This window comes from Bolinopsis microptera, chromosome 10 (assembly GCF_026151205.1).
Source record: "Bolinopsis microptera isolate Bmic1 chromosome 10, MBARI_Bmic_1.0, whole genome shotgun sequence".
In the NCBI taxonomy this organism is placed as follows: Eukaryota; Metazoa; Ctenophora; class Tentaculata; order Lobata; family Bolinopsidae; genus Bolinopsis; species Bolinopsis microptera.
The window spans coordinates 13428688-13440286 of record NC_087081.1 but is presented as its reverse complement, the minus strand read 5'-3'; the positions used below and the strand labels follow the sequence as shown (position 1 = coordinate 13440286).

The 11599-nt window shown below is 37.8% G+C and overlaps 2 long non-coding RNA genes across 3 annotated transcripts; both read left to right on the top strand.

Annotated features, from left to right (window-relative positions):
* The first annotated feature begins 1268 nt into the window (after positions 1–1268).
* On the top strand, positions 1269–4462 carry LOC134821855 (uncharacterized). Of its 2 annotated transcripts, XR_010161059.1 has the most exons (5): positions 1269–1732; positions 1881–1954; positions 2088–2159; positions 2279–2507; positions 4128–4462. It is a non-coding gene; the product is annotated as an uncharacterized LOC134821855 (long non-coding RNA). The 2 variants fall into 2 exon arrangements; XR_010161058.1 differs by lacking the exon at positions 4128–4462 and having other exon boundaries at positions 1275–1732; positions 2279–3474.
* A 22-nt stretch (positions 4463–4484) lies between these two features.
* Positions 4485–6926, top strand: LOC134821856 (uncharacterized). Its single transcript, XR_010161060.1, has 4 exons — positions 4485–5771; positions 5920–5993; positions 6127–6198; positions 6318–6926. It is a non-coding gene; the product is annotated as an uncharacterized LOC134821856 (long non-coding RNA).
* The last annotated feature ends 4673 nt before the right edge of the window (positions 6927–11599 follow it).

Sequence of the window (11599 nt, the reverse complement as noted above, 5' to 3'; positions counted from 1 at the left end):
ATGTATCATACATTTATGGAACTATTCAAAATCCTTAGATTTTATGTCCCTCAGTCCATTAAAGATCTTTTCAAGTTCTGCCCTAAAAATGAAAAACTTCGTTTGATCCCATTACTGAGATTAGATATCTCCCAACAAAACTTTCTGTACACCTCTACCAAAATTTGGAATGATCTTATCCCAGCAATGTAGTTTTCGGGTATTTTACTTGTAGCTGCTGGCCTCTTTATCATTTATTTAGCGTATAATTTAATATAGCTGGTTACTTCTTCATGAATTAATCTAGTCTGTACAGATGTTTAGAACCCCCCCCCCCCCCCCCCCCTCCGTTATCAGTTTTACAAATAGCTATTCTGTCAAAATTACGCTAGCGTAATCATTTGGAAAATTTGGGTTCAGTTGTCGTTTTGGGATTTACGCTGCTTGGGGCTTGGCCTTGGGCACCCATTTAAGCTGATTGGGTGCCCTGTTAACTGTGTGGGAAATAGGTTCAATTGGGTTCAGTCGTCGCGGTCACCCTTATAATTATAAAGAACGTGATATTTGGCCCTCGAACTTAAAAGAGAATGCGCAAATTTGGTCCTCAGATTTAAAGAAAAATGGACAATTTGTCGCGGAGAACTGAAAAATCGCGATTTTTCGCTAGCATCTGAGAAAATTGCGATTTTTCGCGGCAAACGTCAAAAATCGCGATTTGTCGCGTAGAATGGGAAAAATCGCGATTCCGCACGTGCCGCGATTTCCTTTTGACCTTGCTGGTGCTTAGGACTGGGTATATATTTAAGACGTACACTTAAAAACTGCGTAGAGTTCAAGGATGTATAAGGGGCTACTAGAATCAAGTACGTTCGAGGAGGTAGGGGCTAGAATCAAGTATGTCCGTTCAAATAAAGTCCGTTCAATTAATGTCCGTCCAAGTTAAAGTCCGTTGAAATTTTTTCAAAAATTTTTCCATTTCGAACTTTTTGTCCAGAATATGACAACTTTGAGAACTTTATTGTGCCGTAAGTTAACGACGGAAAGGTTCTCCTTGGTCTGCCGGAGGCACAGAAAACTCTACTACTACTAGTATATGATGTTTTCAAGGGTCACTTGGCGGAAAAAAGTCAACAAAATTATGGCACTCAACAATAACATAGTTCATGAGCTAGTCCCCTGTTAGGTAGGGGTATAGTGAATTGAGGGTGAATTGGTTTGCAATATCTCAGGTTTGCAATATCTCACGGCCTGTATTATACTTATAGTAATTTATAGAATAGTTTTACTAAAAGACTGGTAGTCGGTCTAGACTGGTAGTCAGATTAGTTTTGAAGTCTTTATCAGTAGGGTTGCAATGTCCCACGGCGTGAAGCTGTAGTTAGTATTTTAAGTCTTCGTAAATTAGTAGTTATTTAGAATTGTGAAGTTCCCGGTGGGAAAAGCAGTGGCTTAAAGATTGTTAAAGTTTCAAATTTATTAGAGCTTATAGTTAAAAGAATACTTACAATTATTTTAACAGCATTGATTATTGATTATTGTGTTGACGAACTAGCCGAGGTGTTACAAGAGTGCCATGAGAATCAACTCCCCCTTCAACTCCCCAAAGACCTGTCAACCAGCACTATACAAAAAGGGAAGCTCGCCTGCTGCTCGCTGCCTTTCGCCTTCTGCATTCACCTGTCTCCTATCATGGCCCGGGGTCTTGTTCTGCTGTGTCCGTTCTCTCTCCACATGTTACTCATTTCTATTATAGGTTCGTAATTTAGATTAAGTTCTTGATCATGTTATTGTCATTGATTGCATTCGTATCAAAAGGTTGACCTTAAAGATTAGTTCGTACTTAGGTCAATTTCCGTCGTATAATGCTTAATATGCCGTTAATATACATAATATCTCATCAGATTCCTCGCACTACTAGTACTACCTGTTCCCGATAGATCCTTCCAGAATTAGGCTATTGAGTTCCTTTCCTGAGGTAAAAATCTTACGTAACCCTTAATCCATCGTTCATAATCATAGCACTTTTCCACTTGTTAACGTTGACGATTGTAGTATTATAGTTATTTCCTGTGTACTAATTATTAGTTCTAATAGTTATTAATTTCCAGGCAATATGACGGTGATACCCACCCCACTTGTTCTGCCTGTCCTCACCTAAGCTCCACCAGTCGTATTGCTTCGTAAGTTTATTACGTCTTCATTAAGAGGTTCCTACGATAGATTTTCCCTTAATTTAACTTAATCAATCTGAATATTGTCACTACTTAAACGCTCCGTACTTATAATTATCTTACTTCAGATTGATTCCCCCCTCCTTCCTCGAGAACCGTTCGGCACTATGTTAGATCCTCGAGATGACCATGCAAGATGGTTCAGTTCTAGTTGACATTCCACTATATGAAAAGACCAGATCGCCACTTTATATTCTTATTCCTTGAGAGAGAGAGAGAACCGGAACAGCGACCTCGTGAATCATCCTATTTAATCGCTTCACCCTCGCCACATTCGCTACTACTTCAATTATTGGGGTAAATGGACATTAACACTAAGTTATGAGATATGAGAGTTAAATTAATATTGTAGTCCTATTTAACCCAATTATTTTACAACCCTTTATTAACTTGTTTTAATTGGTTATCTTCCAGATACAAATTCGCATAAAATTCTGAAGTCCATAATTACAATAGAAATTACTGTCCTAAAAATGTATCCGTACAAAGAGAGTTTGGGTTTGAACTGTGCCCTGAGTGAGTCTCAAACCGGGAGGTATTCCATAATATCGGAACTTGAATTTCCATACTCTAGTTAAAAGGAGCCCATTATACGTAGTTAAATTAATACCATCACAATTTAATGAAATATAATAAATAAATAATCTCTAGAAGTCATGGAAAATTGGAGCATTAAATAGGCCGTTAAGTAAGTTGTCGTGCTGAAACCCGAGTACGCCTCTTAACAATGTAGCCCTAATGCGGCTCTCTCTGTACAAAATTTTCTAGCAAAATTTTCAAAAAATCTGGAAGAGACACCAAACCTTAGTTTGTTTTGTTAGTGCACCGTTAGTGCAATTTATTTATTTACATTGATATTAGTTGTTGCAGCCATAGCCATAAAATGATGAAGTCACAACAGAGAAGTAGGTAGAAGAGACAAAGAAGTGATGTAATTATAATGAGAAGTAAGAGAAGAAGATGTTAAAGAGAAAGAAGTGATATATTATAGGAAATATACGGCCGTATAATTAGATAAAGATGGGAATGATGCGAGAGATGTATGATGTTACGAGATAATGAGATTATGCTATTATGAGATTTTGAAATGTGAGACAATTATATTATGGGGAGATATATCAAACTGCAGTATAAATTATTAGCCGGCTAAGGGATACGGGGTTTAGAAGATCTTGTGAAGTTTATTGGGAGGAGGTGCTATAATGGTTGTTGACAAGGTGTTAGTTTTAATTAGTAGATGGGCTTCTTATCTGTTATTTGAGTGTTGTGATACTGCCAAAAGAGCTCTTGGTGTTTAGAAACACTTCGGATTCAGTACGACCCTTTGAACTTTGAAACTAAGATTGGCAACATGATTTAGCGTAATATGGTATGCGGACGTGAAGAAGAGAAGATATGATACAGAGGGAGATTTGATAAAGGGTTTGTTGTTTAAAAATAAAGATGATTTAGCGTAATAGGGTATGCGGACGTGAAGAAGAGAAGATATGATACAGAGGGAGATTTGATAAAGGGTTTGTTGTTTAAAAATAAAGATGATTTAGCGTAATAGGGTATGCGGACGTGAAAAAGAGAAGATATTTGAATTATGATGAGACAGAGGGAGATTTGATAAAGGGTTTGTTGTTTTAAAAAATAAAGATGATTTAGTGTAATAGGGTATGCGGACGTGAAGAAGAAGGGAAGATATTTTAAATGAAGTAGATACATAGAGAAGTGATTTGATATAGAAGTGATGTTGTTAAAGTTGGCATGGTGGAATCATGCTGGGAAATAAGGGATACAAATTTTGTTGAAGTTGGGGTAATTTACGTTGTGAAATATGGCTGGTGGCTGCACATTAATTACTGCATTAGGCATTTATAGATTTATGAAGAAATATGTAAGTACTACTAAGATTATTTTTATTCTCCGCAGAATACCGAAAAAGTTACGAACAAGTTGAGAGAACTTAGAAGTGCAGATGTTGTAGCGATAATAAATAAATTAGAAACATTGCCCTTTGTAGCAGCAAATCCTTTTGCACTGTGTTAGAATTGTTTATGCTGTGTGAAGTAGTACCGTCGGCTGATCGAAGTATAGCCGCTTAGTAGTATTATATTTTAAAAGTCAAGTAGTTTAGCTAAGAGTTGTAGTATTCGAATTAAGAAGTATGTATTATTGATTAAGTAATTGCGCGAATTAAAGATATAAACGGCTGATCGAAGAATAGCCAATGTAGAGTTTCGTATTTTAATTTTTTTTTGAAAGTTTATTTTGTCGTGCTTTTGCGAGAAAATGTGCTATAGAAATTTTATAGATCATAACATGTAATTGTAGAATCATTATAGTATGGTTTAATGTATAAAAAAAAAGATAAAAAAGAGTAAAAAAATAAATAATAATAATAATAAAGATAAGTAAGTAAGAAGATAAAAAGTAGAATGGTCGAAATTTTATTTCAATTATTTCTTAAGTTATGAAGTATACACTATGTGAGTGAGCTTAAACAGTCGAAACCTCCTATTTCTATAAAGATCCGATATAATAATAACATAAACGATAATAACACTATAAATTGATAACAAGCTTAAATTATAAATTTTGTTTTAACGTGTATTGTGACACGGTGGTCTCTCTATCGGGAGGAGTACAGACTTTTAATTGTTGTGCTGTAATTACCGCTGAAGTAGAGTTATGTGAAAAAACCTTAAGGATAGATACTTTATGATTTTAATTTAAGTTGCCTATTAGCTGTTTGTAAGGGTATGATCCGATAAATGTATTTAATTAATATATCGTAAAAATTATTAAACAATTTAAAAATTATTAGACAATTTAACAAAGTATTATCTAAATGTACCGAAATGGAAGTATATACGGACAAAATTTATTCCTTATTCTTTACTCTTTCTCATTATTTAGTACGTCTTGTATGTAACTAAGGATTCTTTAAATTATATATTATAACATGACGGGGTCGTCATTAAATTTCGATCGGGGAGATGTTAGGTAGGGGTATAGTGAATTGAGGGTGAATTGGTTTGCAATATCTCAGGTTTGCAATATCTCACGGCCTGTATTATACTTATAGTAATTTATAGAATAGTTTTACTAAAAGACTGGTAGTCGGTCTAGACTGGTAGTCAGATTAGTTTTGAAGTCTTTATCAGTAGGGTTGCAATGTCCCACGGCGTGAAGCTGTAGTTAGTATTTTAAGTCTTCGTAAATTAGTAGTTATTTAGAATTGTGAAGTTCCCGGTGGGAAAAGCAGTGGCTTAAAGATTGTTAAAGTTTCAAATTTATTAGAGCTTATAGTTAAAAGAATACTTACAATTATTTTAACAGCATTGATTATTGATTATTGTGTTGACGAACTAGCCGAGGTGTTACAAGAGTGCCATGAGAATCAACTCCCCCTTCAACTCCCCAAAGACCTGTCAACCAGCACTATACAAAAAGGGAAGCTCGCCTGCTGCTCGCTGCCTTTCGCCTTCTGCATTCACCTGTCTCCTATCATGGCCCGGGGTCTTGTTCTGCTGTGTCCGTTCTCTCTCCACATGTTACTCATTTCTATTATAGGTTCGTAATTTAGATTAAGTTCTTGATCATGTTATTGTCATTGATTGCATTCGTATCAAAAGGTTGACCTTAAAGATTAGTTCGTACTTAGGTCAATTTCCGTCGTATAATGCTTAATATGCCGTTAATATACATAATATCTCATCAGATTCCTCGCACTACTAGTACTACCTGTTCCCGATAGATCCTTCCAGAATTAGGCTATTGAGTTCCTTTCCTGAGGTAAAAATCTTACGTAACCCTTAATCCATCGTTCATAATCATAGCACTTTTCCACTTGTTAACGTTGACGATTGTAGTATTATAGTTATTTCCTGTGTACTAATTATTAGTTCTAATAGTTATTAATTTCCAGGCAATATGACGGTGATACCCACCCCACTTGTTCTGCCTGTCCTCACCTAAGCTCCACCAGTCGTATTGCTTCGTAAGTTTATTACGTCTTCATTAAGAGGTTCCTACGATAGATTTTCCCTTAATTTAACTTAATCAATCTGAATATTGTCACTACTTAAACGCTCCGTACTTATAATTATCTTACTTCAGATTGATTCCCCCCTCCTTCCTCGAGAACCGTTCGGCACTATGTTAGATCCTCGAGATGACCATGCAAGATGGTTCAGTTCTAGTTGACATTCCACTATATGAAAAGACCAGATCGCCACTTTATATTCTTATTCCTTGAGAGAGAGAGAGAACCGGAACAGCGACCTCGTGAATCATCCTATTTAATCGCTTCACCCTCGCCACATTCGCTACTACTTCAATTATTGGGGTAAATGGACATTAACACTAAGTTATGAGATATGAGAGTTAAATTAATATTGTAGTCCTATTTAACCCAATTATTTTACAACCCTTTATTAACTTGTTTTAATTGGTTATCTTCCAGATACAAATTCGCATAAAATTCTGAAGTCCATAATTACAATAGAAATTACTGTCCTAAAAATGTATCCGTACAAAGAGAGTTTGGGTTTGAACTGTGCCCTGAGTGAGTCTCAAACCGGGAGGTATTCCATAATATCGGAACTTGAATTTCCATACTCTAGTTAAAAGGAGCCCATTATACGTAGTTAAATTAATACCATCACAATTTAATGAAATATAATAAATAAATAATCTCTAGAAGTCATGGAAAATTGGAGCATTAAATAGGCCGTTAAGTAAGTTGTCGTGCTGAAACCCGAGTACGCCTCTTAACATCCCCGCCAACATGACAAACTTGTTCCAGCCTCTAGATATTAGACATTGTCCGACGTTGTTATAGTTCATATTACTGAGGCCGAGGGGAGGTAATGAAACAGTGCTAGGAAAGCTCTACGTGGAGAGATTTACTGCAGGCCGCGCTCAGCCTGTCATTCCGCCAAATTTTTATTAATGAACATAATAGCCTGGGGTCCTCAGGTAAGGAGAGATATCCTCGTTTTCAATTTGTATTAATTGTGCTGCCAACCCATTTATTTACTGTTTAACTATACGAAGTTTTGGTGCTTTCATCAATATTAAGTTAATATCTGCTAAAAATAAATTCTTGCTTTTGTTGCGGAGAAGACGCAGAATTAGGATTGCTGACTTGGCTGCTCGAGTTGCAAGGAGAGGCTGACTATTAAGCTAATTTACTTTATGAAGACAAATTTCGAGTTTTTGTCTTTGAAGCTATTTGTAAGTGTAAGTGTAAGCCATGCATGCGGCATGCATATGAGATTGTTCACAAATTACGTAAGTCAATGTAGGAAAGAGGGAATTTGGTACACTTTGACTTACAGTTACACTATGAGTATGACTATTGAAGCCAACGCAATTTTTACGCGATAACTATGAACAAAGTGAATACGTAAATCTAAAATGGCCAAAATTTGGCTTAATAATATATGTGAGCGATCCCTAAGCTAGGGTGTAGGGTAATACAGGTAATACTGATAAGTAGAGGTATATATTTCGCATTTTTCCGGAGAACGTTAACATATTTGACTTTTGTCATACGTTGTATTAAGTGACTTCAAACTCGGCACAGTTGAAATTTGCCAGAGCACAGAGTAAATCAATAAAAATTACTTTTATATCTCCGCCAAAAGCACACTCCGATCCCCAAATTGCGCGAATTGCTGTAACTTCTTTCAAACTTCATGAATCGAGGATAATTATTTTGCAATGTATTCAGAGTCAATATATGCACTTATACGAATCACTTGGAATACTTTTGAAAGAGAATAACAAGCTCAAAAACGCTACTGACGTATTTCTCCATAAAAAGCACAACAGCGTGAGAAGCTTTTGTCAAGGTGCCTCGAAAGTGATCTTAAACGATTCCCCGTTCAATTTTGGTCGAGGAACGCCAACTTAGTGCACAACCAAGGAAGTTATAGACCTATTTCATACGTATCAAATTGGATGTGCTTTTTGCGGAGATATAACGTGCGCCTTCCAGTAAAATCAAAAATTAGGAAATTAACTTGTAGCGCGATGCACTATTCGGTCGCGCCGCGCATCAAATAATTCTTCTCGCCGCGCATCAAATAATTCTTCTCTACCTTCGGTAGATCGGCGAGATGCACCACTGTGCCTCACCGAGCTGCGAAGGATTGACATCGTGAATCAAGAAATTAACTTGATTGACGATGTCAATCCATCGAGATCGTTGCTCTGCGAAGCAGAGCAACGATCGACGACGTCGATGCGAAGCAAGAATGCTAGTTTGCGCGTTACTGGGCCGCGCTCAGCCTGTCATTCCGCCAAATCTCTATATATTTATGAACATAATAGCCTGAGGTCCCCAGGTAAGTTTGCGCGGCGCGTCGAAGCGGCGAAGTCCTCCAAGAAATTAACTTGCATTAATTTTACATTTTCCAGGTTAATAATTTAGTATATAATATAATTTAGTATATAAAACGGTTGCAGAACATCATGCAGTCTTTTACCTGGCATGCCAATCCTAATGCACGTAATCAGTAATGTTGAACATTGTTAATGGTCTGGCCCGGCGCGCGCTTCGGTAGATCGGCGAGATCAGATGCACCACTGACCACCGAGCTGCGAAGGATTGACATCGTGAATCAAGCCATCGGGCATTTCGAGAAGAAAGCGGCGCGCGCTACTTCGAAAAAATTTAGACGAGTAACATCCGTCAACCAGTAACGGCGCTTTTGATCTTTACGAGCTACTCATTTAAATTTAATTAGTGGGTGTATATTATATTTTTAAAAATAATATTCGTTATGAGAGAAGCGAGCAATAATTAATTCGCAAGCCTTGAAAAATGTTTCATAAACTTGTATTGAAGCGAAATTATTTCGTAGCCCCTAAAATGCAAATGACTCAAATTCGACATAACGCAGTACGCACTACACACTAGCTGAAGTAGCTCTGATACGTCGGATTATAAGTATAACCTTCGCTGTAAGACTGGCCTCGATCCAGCTCGCCATTAACTATTAATTCTGAGATTCAAGCAAATCGAGAATGTTCAAAGGGTGCAGAATGCTCAGCTCAGCTTGTCAAAATACCGGTGGAAATTATTTCGTATGCCCTAAAATGATATCTACCTAGATCCAGTCTTAATCTTTAATTCAAATTTGACATAACTCACTAGCTGTTAATGTTATAGAACCTATATTTTATATAAAACTGGCCTCAAGCTCACCATTAAATTTTTGAGATTCAAGCAAATCGAGGATGTTCAAAGGGCGCAGGATGTTCAGCTCGAAAAATTACTGGTGGAAATTATTTCGTAGGCTCTAAAACGACTCCTACAGATAATACATAATAGTAAAGGCTCTTACGGGCATTGTCTGCTCGATACGCTAGGGACCCCAGATACACCTTACTAGACGTATTTTTGACCGTAGAATCGATTAAAGGTAGTTTCAAGATGATTGGACTGAGTTAGTGCGGTTAAAATTGCAAAAAACCGATTTTGGGGCCAAAAATAGGCTAAAAAACCATGTTTTTTGATAATTTGAGCAAGTTAATTTTGTTGGCATGTCGGCAAAACTTGCATAAAGATAGTTAAAAGACAGCCGCACAAGATGGTATAAAAATAAAACAAATCCCTCTATTTTAGCGCAGGTAAAAATCTAAAAAAGTGGTAAAAATTTTGACTTTTTTGCTTGAAGTTTGAATAATTTTTTGCAGTTGTATTAAATCAACCCAAAAATAGTCACATCGTGTTTGCCTTAATTTTTCCTTTCCGAGAAGTACCCACTTCATATACTTTATCGAAGTTTGAATATTGTCACTCCGCAAGCGTTTTTGCCAAATTTTCGACGCGCACTACGCGCAAAAGCATTTAGTTGTTATCAATTGGCACCCGCGCGTTCATCATAAATTTCAAACAGCTATAACTCAGCAAGATTATGTCCGTTCTAGCTCATATTTTCACACCAAATAGAAAATAATGTGTTCTTATTGCTGACAAAATATGAATATAATTACTCTATTTGCCTTAAAGTAATAGACTGTCAAAGTTTAAAACGCGCATCGGTATAGCACGTGACTTATAAGGCCAAATTTATACTTCTTAACATATTATCGATCCTTAGACATCATACTATTGTGTCCAATTAGCGGTTAGGTCTCTAAACTCGTAGCAGAAAACACGTCTTTTTGCCCGTAAGAGCCTCTACTAGAAGTAGTTCTGAATCTGATACGCGTACGTCGGATTAAAACCTGCTTGCTACCATACACGTTGTAAACCTTCGGCAAGGCGCGCGCTTCCAGCTTCGCGCGCGAAAAGTGGCATGCAACGTATTTGATTCACGATGTCAATCCTTCGCAGCTCGGTGAGGCACAGTGGTGCATCTCGCCGATCTACCGAAGAGAAGCATTATTTGATGCGCGCGCGACCCAGTAGTGCATCGCGCTACAAGCAACGTATGTCTGATGTCAAGGCTATCATGTTCATAAACATATAGAATAGAGATTCGCGGAATGACAGGCTGAGCGCCGTAAGTCATACGTTGTAAGTCATACGTTGTAGACCTGCCGCGCAAGTGTGCGCGTCTGTATCGTGGCTTTCGCCACGATACTTAGTGCTTAGTGAAACGACAATGGGGGTCACAAAGTGATACAAGTAAACCGGAGGCCGGCGCGCGAAAATTAGAGGTATACAACGTGTGTCACTGTCAACAGTCAAAAACCTGCAATACTGGACTCCATCTCGTCATTTTTGTGATTCAAGCATATTGAGGATGTTCAGAGCACAAAGGGTGCAGTTGTCATACGTTGTATGACCCGCCGCGCACGAAGTGCGCGGCTCCCCCCTGTATATCGTCAGGACGATAAAGTGAAACGACCGTGGGGGTCGCAACGTGATACAAGGGTGCAGGATGTTCAGCTCGACAAAATACTTACCTGGGGACCCCAGGCTATTATGTTCATAAACGAATCAAATAGAGATTCGGTGGAATGACAGGCTGAGCATTGTTGTCCATTGTTTAAGGACTAGCCCGTCGCGCTACTTCGAAGAAATTTAGACGAGCAAGCTGAGCGAAATATGGCGGTAAGGTCTAGTGATTAATCATCATCCTATTAATAAGGGGGGGGGGGGGGGGGGGGGGGGGGGGGGGCAACCATATTAAAGTATATTAAAATGTAGGATTTTTCCCGATTTTGACCCGGGGATATACTTCGATATACTTTAATATGGTTGGCTCCCCCCCCCCCCCCCCCCCCACCCCCCCTAATAATAATATTATAATATAATTTATATGGGCTGACCCTCGCATCTCTTTGCTTGTGATCAAATAAACTTGTGATCGAAGACACTTTGCAAGTACTCCGTTTAAGTAATTAAATAATCTGACAAATAAAAGTCGGTTAATTAACCA